Source organism: Bufo gargarizans, chromosome 3, assembly GCF_014858855.1.
Source record: "Bufo gargarizans isolate SCDJY-AF-19 chromosome 3, ASM1485885v1, whole genome shotgun sequence".
Taxonomy (NCBI): Eukaryota; Metazoa; Chordata; class Amphibia; order Anura; family Bufonidae; genus Bufo; species Bufo gargarizans.
In genome coordinates, this window is record NC_058082.1 from 143,147,267 (window position 1) to 143,166,861 (window position 19,595).

A 19,595-nucleotide genomic window follows, 5' to 3' on the forward strand; every position below is an offset into this window, starting at 1 on the left:
TTTACTTTGGAAACAGTATCAACACAAGTACGAACAGTATAAGTAATACCCCAAGCCCACAGTCACCGTCCCTGTCCGAGGGACAGGCCTAGCCCGTTGGCCTAGATAGCAGAGCCTACAAGTCGTACTGTGCCGCTATAGAGGACCCACCTAACTGGTGGCAGACGCAGCAGAGCTTGCAAGTCAATTACTGTGCTGTACAGTAAGGCCTAACAAAGCTATAACCCTATCTAACTAGCTAATACAAGGCCTAGGCTAGTCTCTGTTACTTTAGCCACCAAACAGTAAAGTACAATTGGTAATCAGGTGTACTGACCTGCGTCCGTTCTGGGCCCTAGGATGGACTTACCCAGGATGGCCACCAAGCTCTCAGCAAACGTGCGGCCTTGCTTGATGCTAAGGTTTTCTGTCCATACACTGGAACTGGTCTTCCTGGGACAACCTCTCTTTCAAAGAGCTGGATCCAGACAGGGGACAGCAGATACTCTCCTTCTTTTGAGTGTCCATTCACTGCCGGACTTCCGCAAGCCAGGATGGAATCGGATTCAGTCCCTCACAGCACAATCCTTCCACCATGTCAGATCAACACTTCCTGGTTCACACAGAAGCATGCTGACTGTGCTGCAAAACAGTGGCCTCTAGTGCCCTGAATGCCAAATGACCGCTCCAATGCAATTTAAACTTAAATATACAGGCAGAGTTTATCCACAATCTCACACTTTCAGGCTCTGCTGTTATCCTGAGCGGCATTTACACTTTCGGCTTTTATTTCATGTCTTATGCTGCATCCGCACGTCCTTACTGTACTGCACTTTTCTACTCTTGGTTCGTATTCACTCAGATTGGTCTCACATTCAAGCTGCGGTCACCTGTTGGCTGTTACACCTCATTCCGTCCCCGGCCGGATCCGTATTACATACCTGTTATAACATGTTGTATACTCGGCTTACAGTCATAGCTGCTACTGTTACTCCGTTTTCATGCTCTGGACGCACCACCCTGGTGTTCCCACCTTGCTCCACTCGCAACCAGAGGTGCGTTTATACCAAATTTCATGCTCTGCTTATACCCAAAGTTGTGTACACTTCTACTGCTATACCAGGTTGTATACCCCACTCATCAAAGCCGCTTTCCATGTCTTCTGTCACATCAAGTTAATATTCCGTTTACATCCAAAGCTGCATCCTCATGTCTGCTTTTCACATCTTGTCCTATACGCCTTTCACTACTAGAGCTGCGTCCACGTGTCTGCTTTCGCATCACGTTAATACTCTGCTCACTTTCAGGTTGCATTTATACGTCTGCTTTATACCATGCTTTTCATGCGCTACCCATACTCAGAGCTGCGCCTATACCATGTTTTTTAGGTACTACTCACATCCAAATCTGCATTCACCCATTTGTTGCTACATCATGTGTTGTACTCTGCTCCCACTCAAAGCTGCATTCTCCTGTTCATTGCTACATCATGGTTTTGCTCAATCTCAGGCAGTCTGCACCCACCGCTCTGGTATCTCTCTCCTGACAAACATAACTGTGTTCTTTTCAGTCTTACATTCCCTTCCTCGGTGGTATGTTACATTCCATAGGCCTACTCTGTTTAATCCTGGTTCATAATCACTCAGACTGGTCTCCTTTTACTTCTGGTTCATATTCACTCAGATTGGTCTCCTGCCCCAGTTCACCAAACAGCTCCTCAGCGGAGGTCAGTGGGCCAGTAAGTTTCCTGCTATGTTTTCACAAGCTGTTCATTTGTTCGTCATGATAAGAGACTTCTCTTAGCGAACTTGCAATGCCCCAGGCATTTCATGTTTACGTTTATGGTTCGCGGTGGTTAGTGTTTTATGTATGCACGTGCTTTGGATTACTAATGTCTATATTTTTAACGCCTGTTGGCAGTCATGTTCCTTAGGCCACCTTCAAGCCAATCCAATCATTCAAGTCGCTCATATGCCATAAGGTCCGGCTACGTTTTAATTACTTATCGTCACCGCAACGTCATCCCTCTGGCTTCGGGGGCCCTATGACTGATCCGGCCTCATGGCTCCGGGGTCCCCATGACCGTTTTTTCATGTATTGTTTGTTAAGGGTAGGACATGGTTGTAGGCTGGTTAGTGTCCCAGGTTTGCTGTTGGAGGGGGTCATGGTTATGCGAGTCCCCAAGGCATTCTGGTGCTGCATAAGTGGTTTATAAAAAAAAAAAATCATAAGAGGCTCGCACGAGTGGCTCTTTGCTTATAGGACCTCACGACTGGCATCGTCATTCGGAGTTTACACGGTCATCTGATACTTGTCCCACCATAAGGGGCTCTCACGCATGGCTCCCGCCATAAGGGGCTCGCTGGAGTGGCTCTTGGCTTAGAGGATTTCACAATTGTCATTGACATTGGTAGGTCATACGGCCATCTGATAATATTTTCCATGGCATACCTTTCAGAAGTTTTCTTTTGTTAATTTATATTTTACAGATTAGTACTTGCGGTTAATTTCAGCCTCATTTGATTAAGAAGCTTTACCCCATGTCTTTGTCTTTCTAGGTTATCGAGTCCCGGTTGCTTACTAAACCCTTTGGGTTAAGCCCCAATCTTTTCCCCAGCCGTCCTAAATTCTAAGGTTCGCATCCCGACGGCTGCCCAGCCCCATGGGCCCCTGGTGGTTGCTTCGGCCCCATGGCTTCAGGGGTCTGACCAATGGTTGTCTGTCCACCTGTGCAGCTATGCTTTTGAATGACTCATATCTTTACCTGCTTGCCAGCTTATGTTATTCTGCTTGCCAGTTTATGTTATTAATTTTAGTTAATGTCCGTTATTATCTCCATTTTCTGTCACGTTTCCCTTTGTTTTTTCAGGTCATGCAGTTGAACTCATATTGGGGTCACCTTCCACGTCGGTCAGGTCTCGTTCCTAACGATATTTTACCTTGCATGTTATTCAGGCCAGGTAGTTTATCACATCGGTCAGGCTCATGGTTTAATTTCACCTGCACCTTTTTTTTTAGTTATAATTAAAAAAAATAAAAATGACAGCTTTGGCCCCATGGCTTCGGGGGGCCCGACGACAGCTTTGGCCCCATGGCTTCGGGGCCCGACGACAGCTTTGGCTCCATGGCTTCGGGGGCCCGATGACAGCTTAGGCCCCATGGCCATGGCTTCGGGGGCCCGATGACAGCTTTGGCCCCATGGCTTTGGGGGCCCGACGATAGCTTTGGCCCCATGGCTTCGGGGGCCCGACGACTGTTTTCAGTCCTGCTGAGCTGATTGCATGGTTGGTTGTCCATCTGTGCATCTGGGCTGATTTGGCCCCTATGTATCGCATACATACCTGCCTCCCTAATTTCCTAATAATATATGTTGATCGCTCACTTTATGTTTTGACCACAAACTGGTCCGGTTCGCCCCACAGCATCATTGTCATGTCTTACACAGATATTTCGTCTTTCTTTAATTGTTCATGCTTTCATTCAGGTCCTGCCAGAGGAAGAACAAGTAGAGCAATTCCCTCTAGCATTTCAGTCTCTGATCGTAGTCGATCATATCTTGTCAACCAGGTCCCCGAGCAAAGTCTTTGCCTTTTTACCACGACCAGGAATTCGTAAATAGTTTCATTGCATTGCATTCCCTTACTCATAGGAGGGCATAGACAGAATCTTGTATATTATGGCTTTGTAGCTTCTTGCCGCACTAACCTCCGACTCCCTACAACCACGCTGAATCGGATTTTGGACAAGGTCCAGCATTTCCTCATGGTAGAAGATTCAGATAGTAGGTTGGTCTTCACGTCTCAAGCGTAAAAACAATTCTCAGGGGCGCACAGTAGAACAACGCGCGGATAGCTGTTGTCTGGGGAACTATTCAAGGATTCTCTTCCTATCTACATGGTTCTTTTTGGCCCTCATTCCTGCATAGTCTAGGCAGTTAGGTTTCGGTCCCACGATCTCCTGACGCTAGGGCATTGCCAGTACTCGCACTAGAACCAAACTTTACAAGTTTCAGTTGGTTTCATGATCCATTTCACAATGTATTCCCGGTCCTCCATTCCGCTTTGGGGCAGTATCCGCAATATTGAGCATCATGTCTCTGGCCTTGTCATCCACAAGATGGGTTGTAGGTCTCTTACTGGTCTTGCCTCATATACCCCGAATTTTCGCTCTACATCCCAGACACCTTGCAGTTGGCTTGGGGATTAGTTTGCACATGCCATTCAAATTCCTTTTCTACCCTACTTTTGCCCACTTATAGGCCTACCCACGATCATGGCTTAGGGCACACAACAAGCCATTTAGTCAGGTCAGCTAAGACACGCCAAGCTGGGTTAGGTTGTTCCCGTTGTTTCTCTCCCTAGGGTTCTTCGGATATCTCTTGGCCGTAGCCATGACCACAAGTTGGTAAGGCTGATTAGTCAGCCTGCATTTGTGGGAGGGGCAGAGGTTCTTCATATACAAGCCACACTCTCACTCACAGGCGTGTGTTTTCAGGTGCCCCACCATCCCTCCCTTATCTTCTCATTTCCACAGGGTATGCCCATTTATATGCCTACCCACGATCATGGCTTAGGGCACACAACAAGTCATTTAGTCAGGTCAGCTAAGACACGCCTAGCTGGGTTAGGTTGTTCCCATTGTTTCTCTCCCTAGGGTTCTTCGGATATCTCTTGGCCATAGCGATGACCACAAATTATATAAATAATCCACCATTAGAGTCTCTCATGCATGGCTCCACCATTAGAGTCTCTCACGCATGGCTTCTCCTTTTTAGTTTTACACATATGACTCCGCCATTCGAGGCCGGCTGCGTGGTCCCACAACAAGTTGTTGGGTCTTCATTGTTTTCTTTATAAGCAAACATCCCAAGCCTGCCTTTGCGGACATCATCTTCTCCCAGGCATGCTTACTTCATCTACAAACTTGGGCTGAGGGTGTTGGTGTCCGGCCTAAGTCCTGGGTATCGGTCCATCTTCCAGTAGGAGGTACAGTAATACGGCACAGTTCACGAAGTCTGTCATGTCTACAGACACGACAGGTCCTATCACGACTACAGGCGCAGCATACATAGTTTATCACGGCCTTAAGCTTATTTTCTGTCACAACTGCAGGTATTATGTGTACGTTCTGTCCTTATTACAGGTAACATTAGCTTGTTAATCGAAATAGCATAGCAATGTATTCCTGTGGATGGTTCCCCAGGCCTGGTGAGTTTACACATTTTACTTAATCTACTACTACAGTAAGACGGCATAAGCCATGTTCTAACTTTTGGGTCCTTAACAGAAAGAAAGTGTGGCCTGGTGAATAAGTAGAGGTGAAGTATTTTGCCACCAGGAACAGTCGATGCCCGATCAGGGCCCTTGGAGGATGGTTGGAGTTCATCTAGGCCCTTCCAACAGATTCACCATTGTTTGTTTCAGTCTGCAGCTCTCAGGATTCAGACCTTTCCATAATATGGTCATACTGTATGTTGTTAGTGAACATAGGAGTAAATCGTTCCTGGTTACCAGCCACTCTTTCAATCGTATCAGCATTAACCATCTCCAAGAACGATGTGGCGGTGCACATGACAAAGAGGTAAGGTAGATGGAAGTCACTGTGATATATACGGTATATTCCGCACCTTCATCGTGAAAGGTATTTTCCGTTCAAAAGTGGGTGTTGCAACGGTATGTATATATTTACTCTAAACTAAGGTCTGCTCTTTTTGGCCCCTTTAGGCTGCCCTACCACAGCAGTTATGGCATAACTCCACTGCTTGTTGTAGATAGGGTTAGATAGGTTAGGTTCACCTTTCTGATAGCTGATCCGACCACAAATATATTTATTCCCCACCTGGAGACATCCATTCTATTATACAAATCCCTGATCAGCGGATCTATTTGTTTTTATCTTTTTTTTTTTTTTCATTTCAACATCATTTTATTATGCATTGGATATCTGCACATATTATGTATTGAGTATATTCTTCTATTCATATCTATTGGATATATGCACTTATTATGTATTGAGTATATGTTTTTATTCATATTTTATCTTGATCTACTTATATTGCATTGGAATAAATTACTGTCACAGTTTTACTCCAGAAGGTGGTGTGCCTGCTCTTTTGACTTGATTTTTACCCTCACTTTATACTGGGTGGGTGACCCAGTGAGCAGTGAACCCACCGTTATCCATCCTTTCAAGTGTTGAGCCTCCCATCTGTTTATTTCAGTTTTTATAGTGTGCTGGGCACAGAGAAAGGAGCTCAGGCACAGGAGAAAAGTCCATTCTTAAAACACCACAGCATTTCAGCATAGCTCCATGTAACTTGTGACTCTTTTTAGACAGGTAAAGTTTTAGAGACAAAAGCAAACCAGTCAACAACCTCTGGAGAAATTTCTGAATTTCAGAAGCAATGTGTAAAATAATTATCTTCTGTTGTGTATCACACTGCTTGAAAATTTTTTCAAGAAGTAAAATTTACAATTTACAACCTATCCTCAGGAAAGACCATCAATATCTGATCTCATCTCAGTCCAACACCTGGCACCACCATCGATCAGCTGTTTGATGAGGCAAGTGAGTACTGCTGCCCCTGTCCTTGCTACTCCATGCCTTCACGGAGCTATAAAAGTTTTTTTTTTTTTTTGTTCACATAGTCGTCCTTTTTTGTAGGACAAGTTGCACTTGTGGCACCATTCAATCTTGCATATAATGTCATGGGAAGCTGGGAAAAAAATCCAAATGAGGTGGAATTGAAAAAATAATGCAATTCCACAACAGTCTTATGGGTTTGCTTTTTATGTCCTTCCCTATGTGTTAAAACTGATATTTTAACTTAATTCTGCAGGTCAATGCAATTACAGTGATACCACATTTTTATAGATTTTCTTATGTTTTAATACTTAAAAAATTAAAAACTTTACTTCTGTCCATGGAGCTCTGTGAGGGCTAATTTTTTGCTGGATGATGTGTATTTTTTATTGATATTTTGGGGTTTAACGTTTTCATAACTTTTTTTTTCAATTTTTTTGGTTAGGTGAAGCAATGAAAAAATCTGCCATTTTGATATTTTCCATGTTATGACATTCACCATACAGGATAAACACTTTTATATTTTAATAGTTAAGACATCGATTTTTATTTTTAAAATGGATAAAGGGGGTGATTAAAATTTGTATATCTCTTTATTTTTAAAATATCCTAGGTCATCAATATCATATTGGCAGGGGGCTGACTGCCAACACACCCACTGATCAGCTGTTTTAACAGAACACATTGTTCATAAGATCTGTTTGTCGTCGACTTTGCAGTGAACAAGACGGAGCTGTGTCATTGAAAAGTATGGGGATGTTGGAGTTGTGAAAAATATAACCAGAAAGCTCAGCGGCTCAACCTCTCGCCGTATGAGATAAGGTTCTCACCTACAAGTCCCACCCTAAGGACCAAAGTGAAACGTAAATATCAAAAGCAATGAAGGAGCACACTCGAAAGGGCTCACTTGAAAAAGCAACGATAGACACTTTATTTAACCTAAAAACATGTCCCCTAAAAATGTACATAAAATATAGGTAGAATACAGATATATGACCTCTATATAATTATAGGATTGAGTCCCATATATCAGTACACCCTTCCCAGGGTGATTCCTGTAGCAAGCATGCCGGCTATATAACGTTGGACTGAGTCCCATACTAATCAATAGAAAGGCGGTGCATATATGCCGGCTATATATCACTAAATTGTGGCACGTGTGTCAGTATACCGCAACCAAATGTAGATCAATGGACGTGCAGCACCTGTATAGGTGTAATGAGGAAGGCTGTATAGCACTAAATGCCGATAGCTTCGGATCGTTCTCAGTCAAATTGGCGTGAGGAGTGAGCGTTGCATTGAATACCTGCAATAAATAAAGAAGATAGAGGAAGCCTTGTCCGGATTCAATGCAAGCGGTCGCCGATTGGTGACGTCATCCCAGCTTCACCTGGTCTCCTAAGCAACCAGGTCACGTGGGACGCCATGCCGAGGTCTAGCACACCACGTAGGTTAAAGTGTCTATCATTGCTTTTTCAAGTGAGCCCTTTTGAGTGTGCCCCTTCATTGCTTTTGAAATTGATGCTGGAGTTGTAATTACACCTTGCTCGCAGCTGCAATGTTGATGGTGAGCAGTTAAGCAGAGCAGAGAACACAGCGCTTATACGAGCAATAAAGATAGGTCATCAATATTACAAAAGCAGACAACCCTTGAAGTCCCCATAGGGAATTTGAATATGTGATTGCATGCTTGCTTCTTCCATAGAATGCAATGATTTACATTAAATTCTATGGAAGATTCAGTGTGCTTGTATCAAGCCCTGCCACAAGCAGGACTCGATAGCAGCTTCCCTATGACAGGCGTGAAAGCCTTCAATGGGCCTCAGGTTGTTATATCTGTCAGAGCTTTGAGCTTTTCCCAGTCCCTAGGAGGGCAGCACTCCTGGGAAAACTGCTTAGATGACCTGGTCGCAATTTACCATCGCATGTGAGGGGTTAAAAGTCTTTTTTTTAACATTATTGTTGATCACAGACTCTTCCTCTGTGCAGAGGCAGTTATGGGGCCGGCTCATCTCCTGAGTGGGCACCATCTTTACAGTACAGAGGATGTTGGGAAGGGGTTAAAGCAGTTCTTTCTACTGTCATTTTTAAAACAGTTTCAATGTGTCTGGTACATACAGACTCCTATGCGTTTTGAGCAAATCCTATTGTCCTTGACTAAGGACAATTTGATTTGTGAGAAACACGCATGTACAAACCAGATTCCCAAAAAGTTGGGACACTATACAAATCGTGAATAAAAACTGAATGCAATGATGTGGAGGTGCCAACTTCTAATATTTTATTCAGAATAGAACATAAATCACGGAACAAAAGTTTAAACTGAGAAAATGTACCATTTTAAGGGAAAAATATGTTGACTCAGAATTTCATGGTGTCAACAAATCCCCAAAAAGTTGGGACAAGGCCATTTTCACCACTGTGTGGCATCTCCCCTTCTTCTTACAACACTCAACAGACGTCTGGGGACCGAGGAGACCAGTTTCTCAAGTTTAGAAATAGGAATGCTCTTCCATTCTTGTCTAATACAGGCCTCTAACTGTTCAATCGTCTTGGGCCTTCTTTGTTGCACCTTCCTCTTTATGATGCGCCAAATGTTCTCTATAGGTGAAAGATCTGGACTGCAGACTGGCCTTTTCAGTACCCGGATCCTTCTCCTACGCAGCCATGATGTTGTGATTGATGCAGAATGTGGTCTGGCATTATCTTGTTGAAAAATGCAGGGTCTTCGCTGAAAGAAATGACGTCTAGATGGGAGCATATGTTGTTCTAGAACCTGAATATATTTTTCTGCATTGATGGTGCCTTTCCAGACATGCAAGCTGCCCATGCCACATGCACTCATGCAACCCCATACCATCAGAGATGCAGGCTTCTGAACTGAGCGTTGATAACAACTTGGGTTGTCCTTGTCCTCTTTGGTCCGGATGACATGGCGTCCCAGATTTCCAAAAAGAACTTTGAATCGTGACTCGTCTGACCACAGAACAGTCTTCCATATTGCCACACTCCATTTTAAATCTTGCTTAGAAATGGCTTCTTCTTGTAACAATACAGCCTGGACCGCAGCGGCTCCCTGTGATGATACGCTGGCTTGCGCTCCAGCGTGGAACGCACCGGCCATCTGCGATGATACGCTGGCTTGCGTTCCAGCGTGGAACGCAGCGACCGCCTGTGTTGTTACGCTGGCTTGCACTCCAGCGTGGAACGCAGTGGCCGCCGGGCCTTCTGTGACTCTGCTCACTTACCAGCCCTTAAATTGAAGACAGGTGCTAAGCAGGGTGTTCCACTAATGGAGTGCGCACCCTGCTAGCTCCATGGTATCTGAAGACTCTGTCCACATATCCAAACCTGGATGCCTAACTACATCGTGAAGGACTGTCTACCTTCTTGCCACTGGCTTTCTAGCCAGGACCAACTAACCGCAAGTATATGCCTGTTACCTGCTCTGATTAATGTCCTGGAACTCAGAGTGAACCTAATGTGTATACTAAACTGTGGACATGCTATACTAACTCTGAACCTACTGCATAGTGTATACCAAACTGTGGAAATGCTATACTAACTCTGAACCTACTGCATAGTATATACCAAACTGTGGACATGCTATACAAACTCTGAACCTACTGCATAGTATATACCAAACTGTGGACATGCTATACAAACTCTGAACCTACTGCATAGTATATATCAAACTGTGGACATGCTATACAAACTCTGAACCTACTGCATAGTATATATCAAACTGTGGACATGCTATATAACCGCAAGTATATGCCTGTTACCTGCTCTGATTAATGTCCTGGAACTCAGAGTGAACCTAATGTGTATACTAAACTGTGGACATGCTATACTAACTCTGAACCTACTGCATAGTGTATACCAAACTGTGGAAATGCTATACTAACTCTGAACCTACTGCATAGTATATACTAAACTGTGGACATGCTATACTAACTCTGAACCTACTGCATAGTGTATACCAAACTGTGGAAATGCTATACTAACTCTGAACCTACTGCATAGTATATACTAAACTGTGGACATGCTATACTAACTCTGAACCTACTGCATAGTGTATACTAAACTATGGACATGCTATATAAACTCTGAACCTATGGCATACTATATATTAAACTGAGGACATGCTATATACTAACCTTGGACCTATGGCATACTATATACTAAACTGAGGACATGCTTTATACTACCTCTGAAGCTATTGCATACTAGATGCTAACTCTGAACGTTGCACAAGCTTATACTAACTCGTGACTCCTGTAATTCTGAGAGTCCCTCCTTACCATCAGTAAAACTAATTAGATGGATAGCGGTAAATGATTTTGTTACCCCAAACTCTCCGCCTAAGACTGAGAGTGACGCCTGGGGTACATACTGAGTAACCGCGAATCCCACAGCCAAACACAAGGGTGGTGGGATAATAGTGGATGTCCATTGCTTCCGCAGTTGAAATCCTAACTGATCAACTAGGTGCGTTACATATTAGTGGAACCCAGATGGATCCAGCGGAGGTTGCAGGTCACCTCGTCACCCTCACTAAGAGGGTGGAGACCCTCAATGTGACTGTACAACATCTCCAGCTAGAAAACCAGGCACTACGGCAACTTGTCACTCAGGGGCCAGGACACCACCGTGATGGACCTGAACCCAAAGTAAGCCCACCTGAGTTATTCTCGGGTGACCGAAGACAGTTCAGGGATTTCCTGAATGCATGCAAATTAATGTTTGAGATGCAGCCCCGGACATACCCAACTGACAGATCAAAAGTACTTACCATGATCTCATACCTCAGGGGGGAGCCCAGAGCATGGGCCAATACTTATTTAGAAAAAGAAGACCCAGTCCTGGAATCCTTTCCTCTGTTCCTTGAAAAAATGGCCCTTCTCTACGAGGACCATAGTAAACAGCTGACCGCTGAGACCGCTATACGCAGCCTTAAACAAGGGAAACGACCTGTAGAAGACTTTATTGCGGAATACACTCGCTGGGCCCGGGAGACTGAATGGAATGATATCACTCTCAGGAATCAGTTCCGCCTAGGTCTTTCTGAGGCCCTGAAGGACGAATTAGCCCGAGGAGAATTACCACTTACACTTAATGCCTTGATGCAGAAGGCCACCACCATTGACAGACGGCTGAGGGAACGCAGAGCCAAGAGAGTCTCAGGCTTCACACCCAACCCAAGACCGTTCTGCCAGGGTCCTGCTGTAGAGATGATGGAGATTGGGGCGATCCGAGGACCTCTGACCGAGACAGAGAAAGCCCGGAGACGTAACCTCAAGCTCTGTCTATACTGTGCGTCTGCTGACCATACCGTTGACGGGTGTCCCGCAATACGTAAGAAGTGCGAAGGTAAGAGCGGCACGTCTTGTACCATAGGCAGTACAAAAAATAGTACTGGTGGTTACATTTACACGTCTCTCACCTTACAGTGGGACCAAAACCGGATTACCGTTGAAGCCATGGTGGACACGGGAGCTTTGGGGAATTTTATCGACACGCATCTGGTCGAGCGAAATAAAATTCCCCACATGAGAAAAAACTTTCCGATATCCGTGAGTTTCATTGACGGTACCACTTCTAGTTCTATCCACAGTCAGACTCAACCCCTCAGGGTGACATGTGAAAATAACCACACAGAATTCTTATCCCTTGATATCATACACTCTCCATTGTTTCCCGTGATTCTTGGGTTGCCATGGTTGCAAATACACCAGCCAACCCTCCTATGGAAACAGGGGAGAGTACAGTTCACGTCACCTTATTGTATGGAGACCTGTTTTCCCCTTAAATCTCTCATGCACGTGGGAGTGAACCAGGTCCCCAGCCAATACGCAGACTTTGCTGAGGTGTTCAGCGCAAAGAAGACGGAATCTCTTCCGCCCCATAGATCTTACGATTGCCCCATAGACTTGCTGCCGGGTAGTGAGATACCCACGGGTAGAATTTATCCATTGGCACAACCAGAACTTGTTCACCTCAAACAGTACCTAGAAGAGAACTTACGAAAAGGTTTTATTCAGCCTTCAACCTCGCCGGCAGCAGCAGGGATGTTCTTCGTGAGAAACAAAGATTCAAGCTTAAGGCCCATTATAGATTACAGAGCCTTGAACAAAGTAACAATCAAAAATCGCTACCCCTTGCCGCTAATATCCGAACTCATAGAAAGATTACAAACAGCAACAATCTACACCAAGCTGGATTTGAGAGGTGCATACAACTTAATTAGGATCAGAAAAGGGGATGAATGGAAGACAGCTTTCCGCACTCGGTATGGACTCTTCGAGTATACAGTGATGCCCTTCGGGTTGTGCAATGCCCCTGCCACATTCCAAAATATTATTAACGACATCTTTAGGGATCTACTGGACGTATGTGTAATCATCTATCTTGATGATATACTAGTGTATTCTGATAACTTACACGATCACAGGAAACATGTCCGTTGGGTTCTCGCACGGTTAAGTGTTCATTGTTTATACATCAAACAGGAAAAATGTGTATTCGAGACTACCTCTCTTCCCTTTCTCGGATACATAATTTCACCCAAAGGTATCCAGATGGATCCCTCAAAAATCACTTGCATCCAAAATTGGCCGATTCCGGATTCCGGGAAAGCTCTTCAACGGTTCCTGGGGTTCTCAAACTTCTATAGGAAATTTATTAAGGATTTCTCCGCTACCACTAAGCCACTAACCCGTTTAACTAGTGTCAACACGAAGTTCGTTTGGTCCAAGGACGCCCAATCAGCGTTTGAGTTATTAAAGAACAGGTTCACTACGGCACCGATACTGACTCTCCCAAATCTGAACCATCACTACGTGCTGGAAGTAGACGCATCCCAGGCAGCCATAGGAGCTGTTCTGTCCCAGCGAAGCTCTTTTTCAACTCCGTTACATCCTATCGGCTTCTACTCCCGGACGCTAAATACCGCCAAATTCAATTACCCCATAGGCGAAAAGGAACTCCTCGCCATAAAATGCTCCCTGGAAAATTGGAGGCATTTACTAGAAGGATCAATACACCCCATCACAATTTATACGGATCACCGTAATCTACAATACCTGAAAACCAATAAAACATTATCAGGCCGTCAAGTACGGTGGAGTTTTTTTTTTTGACAGGTTTAACTTCCAAATTACATACCGACCAGGCTCAAAAAATGGGAAGGCCGACGCCTTGTCACGACTGGCTGAAATTCGCACCTCAGACACGGCCCCCACATGGATCATTCCACCGAAGAAACTCGTCCTTGCCACCATAACGTTGGAAACCCAGCTCAAGGATGCTCTAATTAATGACCATGCTAATACCCCCCCTGGTCTTTCGCAGAATCAACAGGGTCTCCTTTACAAGGACAGCCAACTGTATATACCACCCTCCCTCACCAATCAGGTGATCAAACTTTGCCATGATTTACCCCTCGCGGGACATCCCGGCATTGCTAAAACCACAACCCTGATATGCAGGAACTTCTGGTGGCCAAAGATGACCAAACAAATTGAGGAATACGTTTCCACGTGCGAGACCTGTGCCTCATGTAAAACTGACAGGAACCGACCTTATGGTCTCCTAATGAGTCTTCCCATCGCCAACAGACCCTGGGAATGGGTCTCGATGGATTTCATAGTTGAACTTCCCCTTTCCAGAGGAAACAACACCATCATGGTGGTAGTGGATTTGCTGACTAAAATGGCACACTTCGTGCCCCTCAAGAAGTTACCCTCCTCCAAGGACACGGCCGTGGTATTCCTGTCTAATATTATCAAGTTACATGGAATTCCTAGCCAGGTCATATCAGACAGGGGTTCGCAATTCGTATCCAAATTCTGGAGAGCACTTTGTTCCAGACTTCAAATCGACCACAGAATGTCTACCGCCTATCACCCCCAAAAACTAATGGGCAGACTGAAAGGGTGAATCAGTGTCTGGAACAGTTTCTCAGATGTCACTGCTCATTTCTCCAGGATGACTGGGAGGGCCTACTTCCTCTCTCTGAATTCGCCTATAATAATTCTATGAATTCCTCCACATTACATACTCCATTCTTTGCTAATTACGGATTTCACCCTAGGTCTCTTCCTCAAACCAGCCTTCCCACAAACGTTCCAGCCACAGACGATTATCTGACCACTTTGCAAACTACCCTTAAGACGCTAAAAGACAACCTTCAACGGGCAAAAGAAAGACAGAAGCGTTACTACGACCATCATAGGAGAGAAAGTCCTCCTTACCAGGTCGGGGACTCGGTTTGGTTATCAACAAAAAACCTTCGGTTGGGGGTACCTTCCAAGAAATTGGGAAGACAATTCCTGGGTCCTTTTCCGATAGAAAGGATTATTAACCCCAACACCTTGAGACTCACCCTTCCTCCTCGATTACAGGTACATCCCACATTTCACGTGTCACTACTGAAGCCGTTTAGACCTAGACCGTTCCCATCAAATGACCCTCGACCCTTGCCTCCGATAGAGGTCCAAGGAGAAGAAGAGTTTGAAGTTGAGCAGCTCATTGATTCCAGAAGAAGACGGGGGAAGATCCAGTATCTCGTTAGATGGAAGGGGTATGGTCCCCATGATGACTCTTGGGAAGATGTGCAAAACGTTCATGCTCCCAGACTCCAAAGATTGTTCCATAGAAGATTTCCTAACCGACCCTCTCCTAGCGGGGTACCCCGGAGGGGTCCCTTAAAGGGGGAGGTACTGTAACAATACAGCCTGGACCGCAGCGGCTCCCTGTGACGATACGCTGGCTTGCGCTCCAGCGTGGAACGCACCGGCCTTCTGCGATGATACGCTGGCTTGCGTTCCAGCGTGGAACGCAGCGACCGCCTGTGTTGTTACGCTGGCTTGCGCTCCAGCGTGGAACGCAGTGGCCGCCGGGCCTTCTGTGACTCCGCCCACTTACCAGCCCTTAAATTGAAGACAGGTGCTAAGCAGGGTGTTCCACTAATGGAGTGCGCACCCTGCTAGCTCCATGGTATCTGAAGACTCTGTCCACATATCCAAACCTGGATGCCTAACTACATCGTGAAGGACTGTCTACCTTCTTGCCACTGGCTTTCTAGCCAGGACCAACTAACCGCAAGTATATGCCTGTTACCTGCTCTGATTAATGTCCTGGAACTCAGAGTGGACATGCTATACTAACTCTGAACCTACTGCATAGTGTATACCAAACTGTGGAAATGCTATACTAACTCTGAACCTACTGCATAGTATATACCAAACTGTGGACATGCTATACAAACTCTGAACCTACTGCATAGTATATACCAAACTGTGGACATGCTATACAAACTCTGAACCTACTGCATAGTATATACCAAACTGTGGACATGCTATACAAACTCTGAACCTACTGCATAGTATATATCAAACTGTGGACATGCTATACTAACTCTGAACCTACTACATAGTATATATCAAACTGTGGACATGCTATACAAACTCTGAACCTACTGCATAGTATATATCAAACTGTGGACATGCTATACAAACTCTGAACCTACTGCATAGTATATATCAAACTGTGGACATGCTATACTAACTCTGAACCTACTGCATAGTGTATACTAAACTATGGACATGCTATATAAACTCTGAACCTATGGCATACTATATATTAAACTGAGGACATGCTATATACTAACCTTGAACCTATGGCATACTATATACTAAACTGAGGACATGCTATATACTACCTCTGAAGCTATTGCATACTAGATGCTAACTCTGAACGTTGCACAAGCTTATACTAACTCGTGACTCCTGTAATCCTGAGAGTCCCTCCTTACCATCAGTAAAACTAATTAGATGGATAGCGGTAAATGATTTTGTTACTCCAAACTCTCCGTCTAAGACTGAGAGTGACGCCTGGGGTACATACTGAGTAACCGCGAATCCCACAGCTAAACACAAGGGTGGTGGGATAATAGTGGATGTCCATTGCTTCCGCAGTTGAGATCCTAACTGATCAACTAGGTGCGTTACACTTCTTTGCACTGTAGAGTTTCAGCTGGCAACGGCGGATGGCACGGTGGAATGTGTTCACTGACAATGGTTTCTGGAAGTATTCCTGAGCCCATTCTGTGATTTCCTTTACAGTAGCATTTCTGTTTGTGGTGCAGTGTTGTTTAAGGGCCCGGAGATCACGGGCATTCAGTATGGTTTTATGGCCTTGACCCTTACGCACAGAGATTGTTCCAGATTCTCTGAATCTTCGGATGATGTTATGCACAGTTGATGATGATAGATGCAAAGTCTTTGCAATTTTTCGCTGGGTAACACCTTTCTGATATTGCTCCACTATCTTTCTGCGCAACATTGTGGGAATTGGTGATCCTCTACCCATCTTGGCTTCTGAGAGACACTGCCACTCTGAGAAGCTCTTTTTATACCCAATCATGTTGCCAATTGGCCTAATTAGTGTTAATTGGTCTTCCAGCTCTTCGTTATGCTCAAATATACTTTTTCTAGCCTCTTATTGCTAATTGTCCCAACTTTTGGGGGATTTGTTGACACCGTGAAAATTTGAATCAACATATTTTTCATTTAAAATGATACATTTACTCGGATTAAACGTTTGATCTGTCATCTACGTTCTATTACAAATAAAATATTGACATTTGCCATCTCCACATCATTGCATTCAGTTTTTATTCACAATTTGTTTAGTGTCCCAAATTTTTTGGAATCCGGTTTGTATCTCAATGTACCATGTACATTGAAACTGTTTTTAAGATGACAGAATAGAATTGGACTGATAAATGATTTAGAGGAGTTAATTGATATAAAATGTATTCTTCTAAGGCCTCATGCACACAACGTTGTTTTTCTCAGCCTCCGTTCCTTTTTTTTGCGGATAGGATGGGGACCCATTCATTTCAATGAGTCAGCCAAAACATGCTGATAGTTCATCCGTTTGTGTTCCACATCCGTTGTGTTTTCCTTCAGCAAAAAAAATTGTGCATGTCCTACTTTTTTCACATTTGCGGGCAAGGATAGGCATTTATTACAAGGGATTTGTGGAAAAAGACTGATCCTCCCCCCAAAAAAAGATGCCACATCCGTTTTTTGGGCGGACGCACAATTTGCGGATGCAACAAACAACTATCGTGTGCATGAGGCCTAAGGCTACTTTCACACTTGTGGCAGTGTGATCCGGCAGGCAGTTCCGTCATTGGAACCGCCCACCGAATCTGAAAGCATTTGTGAGACGGATCCGGATGCGGAGCCGTCTCACAAATTCATTGCAAGAACGGATCCGTCTCTCCGCTTGTCATGGGGAAGAAGGATCTGTCTTGTATTTTTTTTTCCACATTTTTACAGGTCTGCTCATGCGCAGGCCAGAAGGACGGATCCGGCATTCCGGTATTTTGAATGCCAGATCTGTCACTAATACAATCCTATAGGGAAAAATGCCGGCATTCAGGCAAGTCTTCAGTTTTTGTCGCCGGAGATAAAACCGTAGCATGCAACGGTTTAGGCCTCTTTCACACTTGCGTTGTCCGGATCCAGCGTGTACTCCACTTGCCGGAATTACACGCCGGATTCGGAAAAACGCAAGTGTACTGAAAGCATTTGAAGACGGATGCGTCTTCAAAATGCTTTCAGTGCTACTATGGCAGCCAGTCCTGGTTGCCATAGTAGGAGCAGGGAGCGGGGGAGCGGTATACTTACAGTCCGTGCGACTCCCGAGTGACGTCAGAGCACCCCATGCGCATGGATGACGTGCCATGTGATCACGTGATCCATGCGCTTGGGGCGCCCTGACGTCACTCTGGAGCGCCCTGGGAGCCACACGGATGGTAAGTATGCTGCTCCCCCGCTCCCCACTACACTTTACCATGGCTGCCAGGACTTTAGCATCCCGGCAGCCATGGTAACCATTGAGAAAAAGCTAAACGTCGGATCCGGCAATGCGCCGAAACGACGTTTAGCTTAAGGCCGGATCCGGATCAATGCCTTTCAATAGGCATTAATTCCGGATCCGGCCTTGCGGCAAGTCTTCAGGATTTTTGGCCGGAGCAAAAAGCGCAGCATGCTGCGGTATTTTCTCCGGCCAAAAACGTTCCGGTCCGGAACTGAAGACATCCTGATGCATCCTGAACGGATTTCACTCCATTCAGAATGCATGGGGATAATCCTGATCAGGATTCTTCCGGCATAGAGCCCCGACGACGGAACTCTATGCCGGAAGAAAAGAACGCAGATGTGAAAGAGCCCTTAAACTTTTATCTTTTGCCTGATCAGTCAAAGTGACTGAACTGAAGACATCCTGATGCAAACTGAACAGATTACTCTCCATACAGAATGCATGGGGATACAACTGATCAGTTATTTTCCGGTATAGAGCCCCTAGGACGGAACTTTATGCCAGAAAAGAAAAACGCTAGTGTAAAAGTAGCCTAAGGCCTCATGCACACGACAGTGTTTTTTCACTGTCAGTGATTTGGCTTCAGTGGTCCTTGTCTGATTTTGCTTCAGTTGTGTTTCCTTGTGTCTTCCTTTTTTTTGTCTGAGAGGGGAAAAAAAAGGAAGGTTAATGAAAAGTGTAATTTTATTGCACCAAGGTCTTGTAGAAAAAAAACAGACACAAACGCGGACACGGATGACATACCAGTTGTGCATCCGTTTTTTTTTACGGACCCATTGACTTGAATGGGTTCGTTCCACTGACAAGAATAGGACAGGTTATATTTTTTTGACGGACTGGAATCACGGATGACGGACGCGGGGGAAAAAACGGAGGACTATCAGTTTTTTTTCACAGCTCCATAGAAATGAATGGGACCTCCACTAAACTGTGAAAAATGACGGAACGGACGCGGATGCACACAACGGTCGTGTGCATGAGGCCTAAGGCAGATATCTCAACCATGCACCATCCCAAAGGAGGATAATTGGAACCATCTCAAGCAATTTGAGATATCAGCTGCTCTGTTTTCCTACTTGTTTTATATGCTTATAGTTTTCAAAATTAGCAACAAAGTTAAGGTAGAAATATTCAGA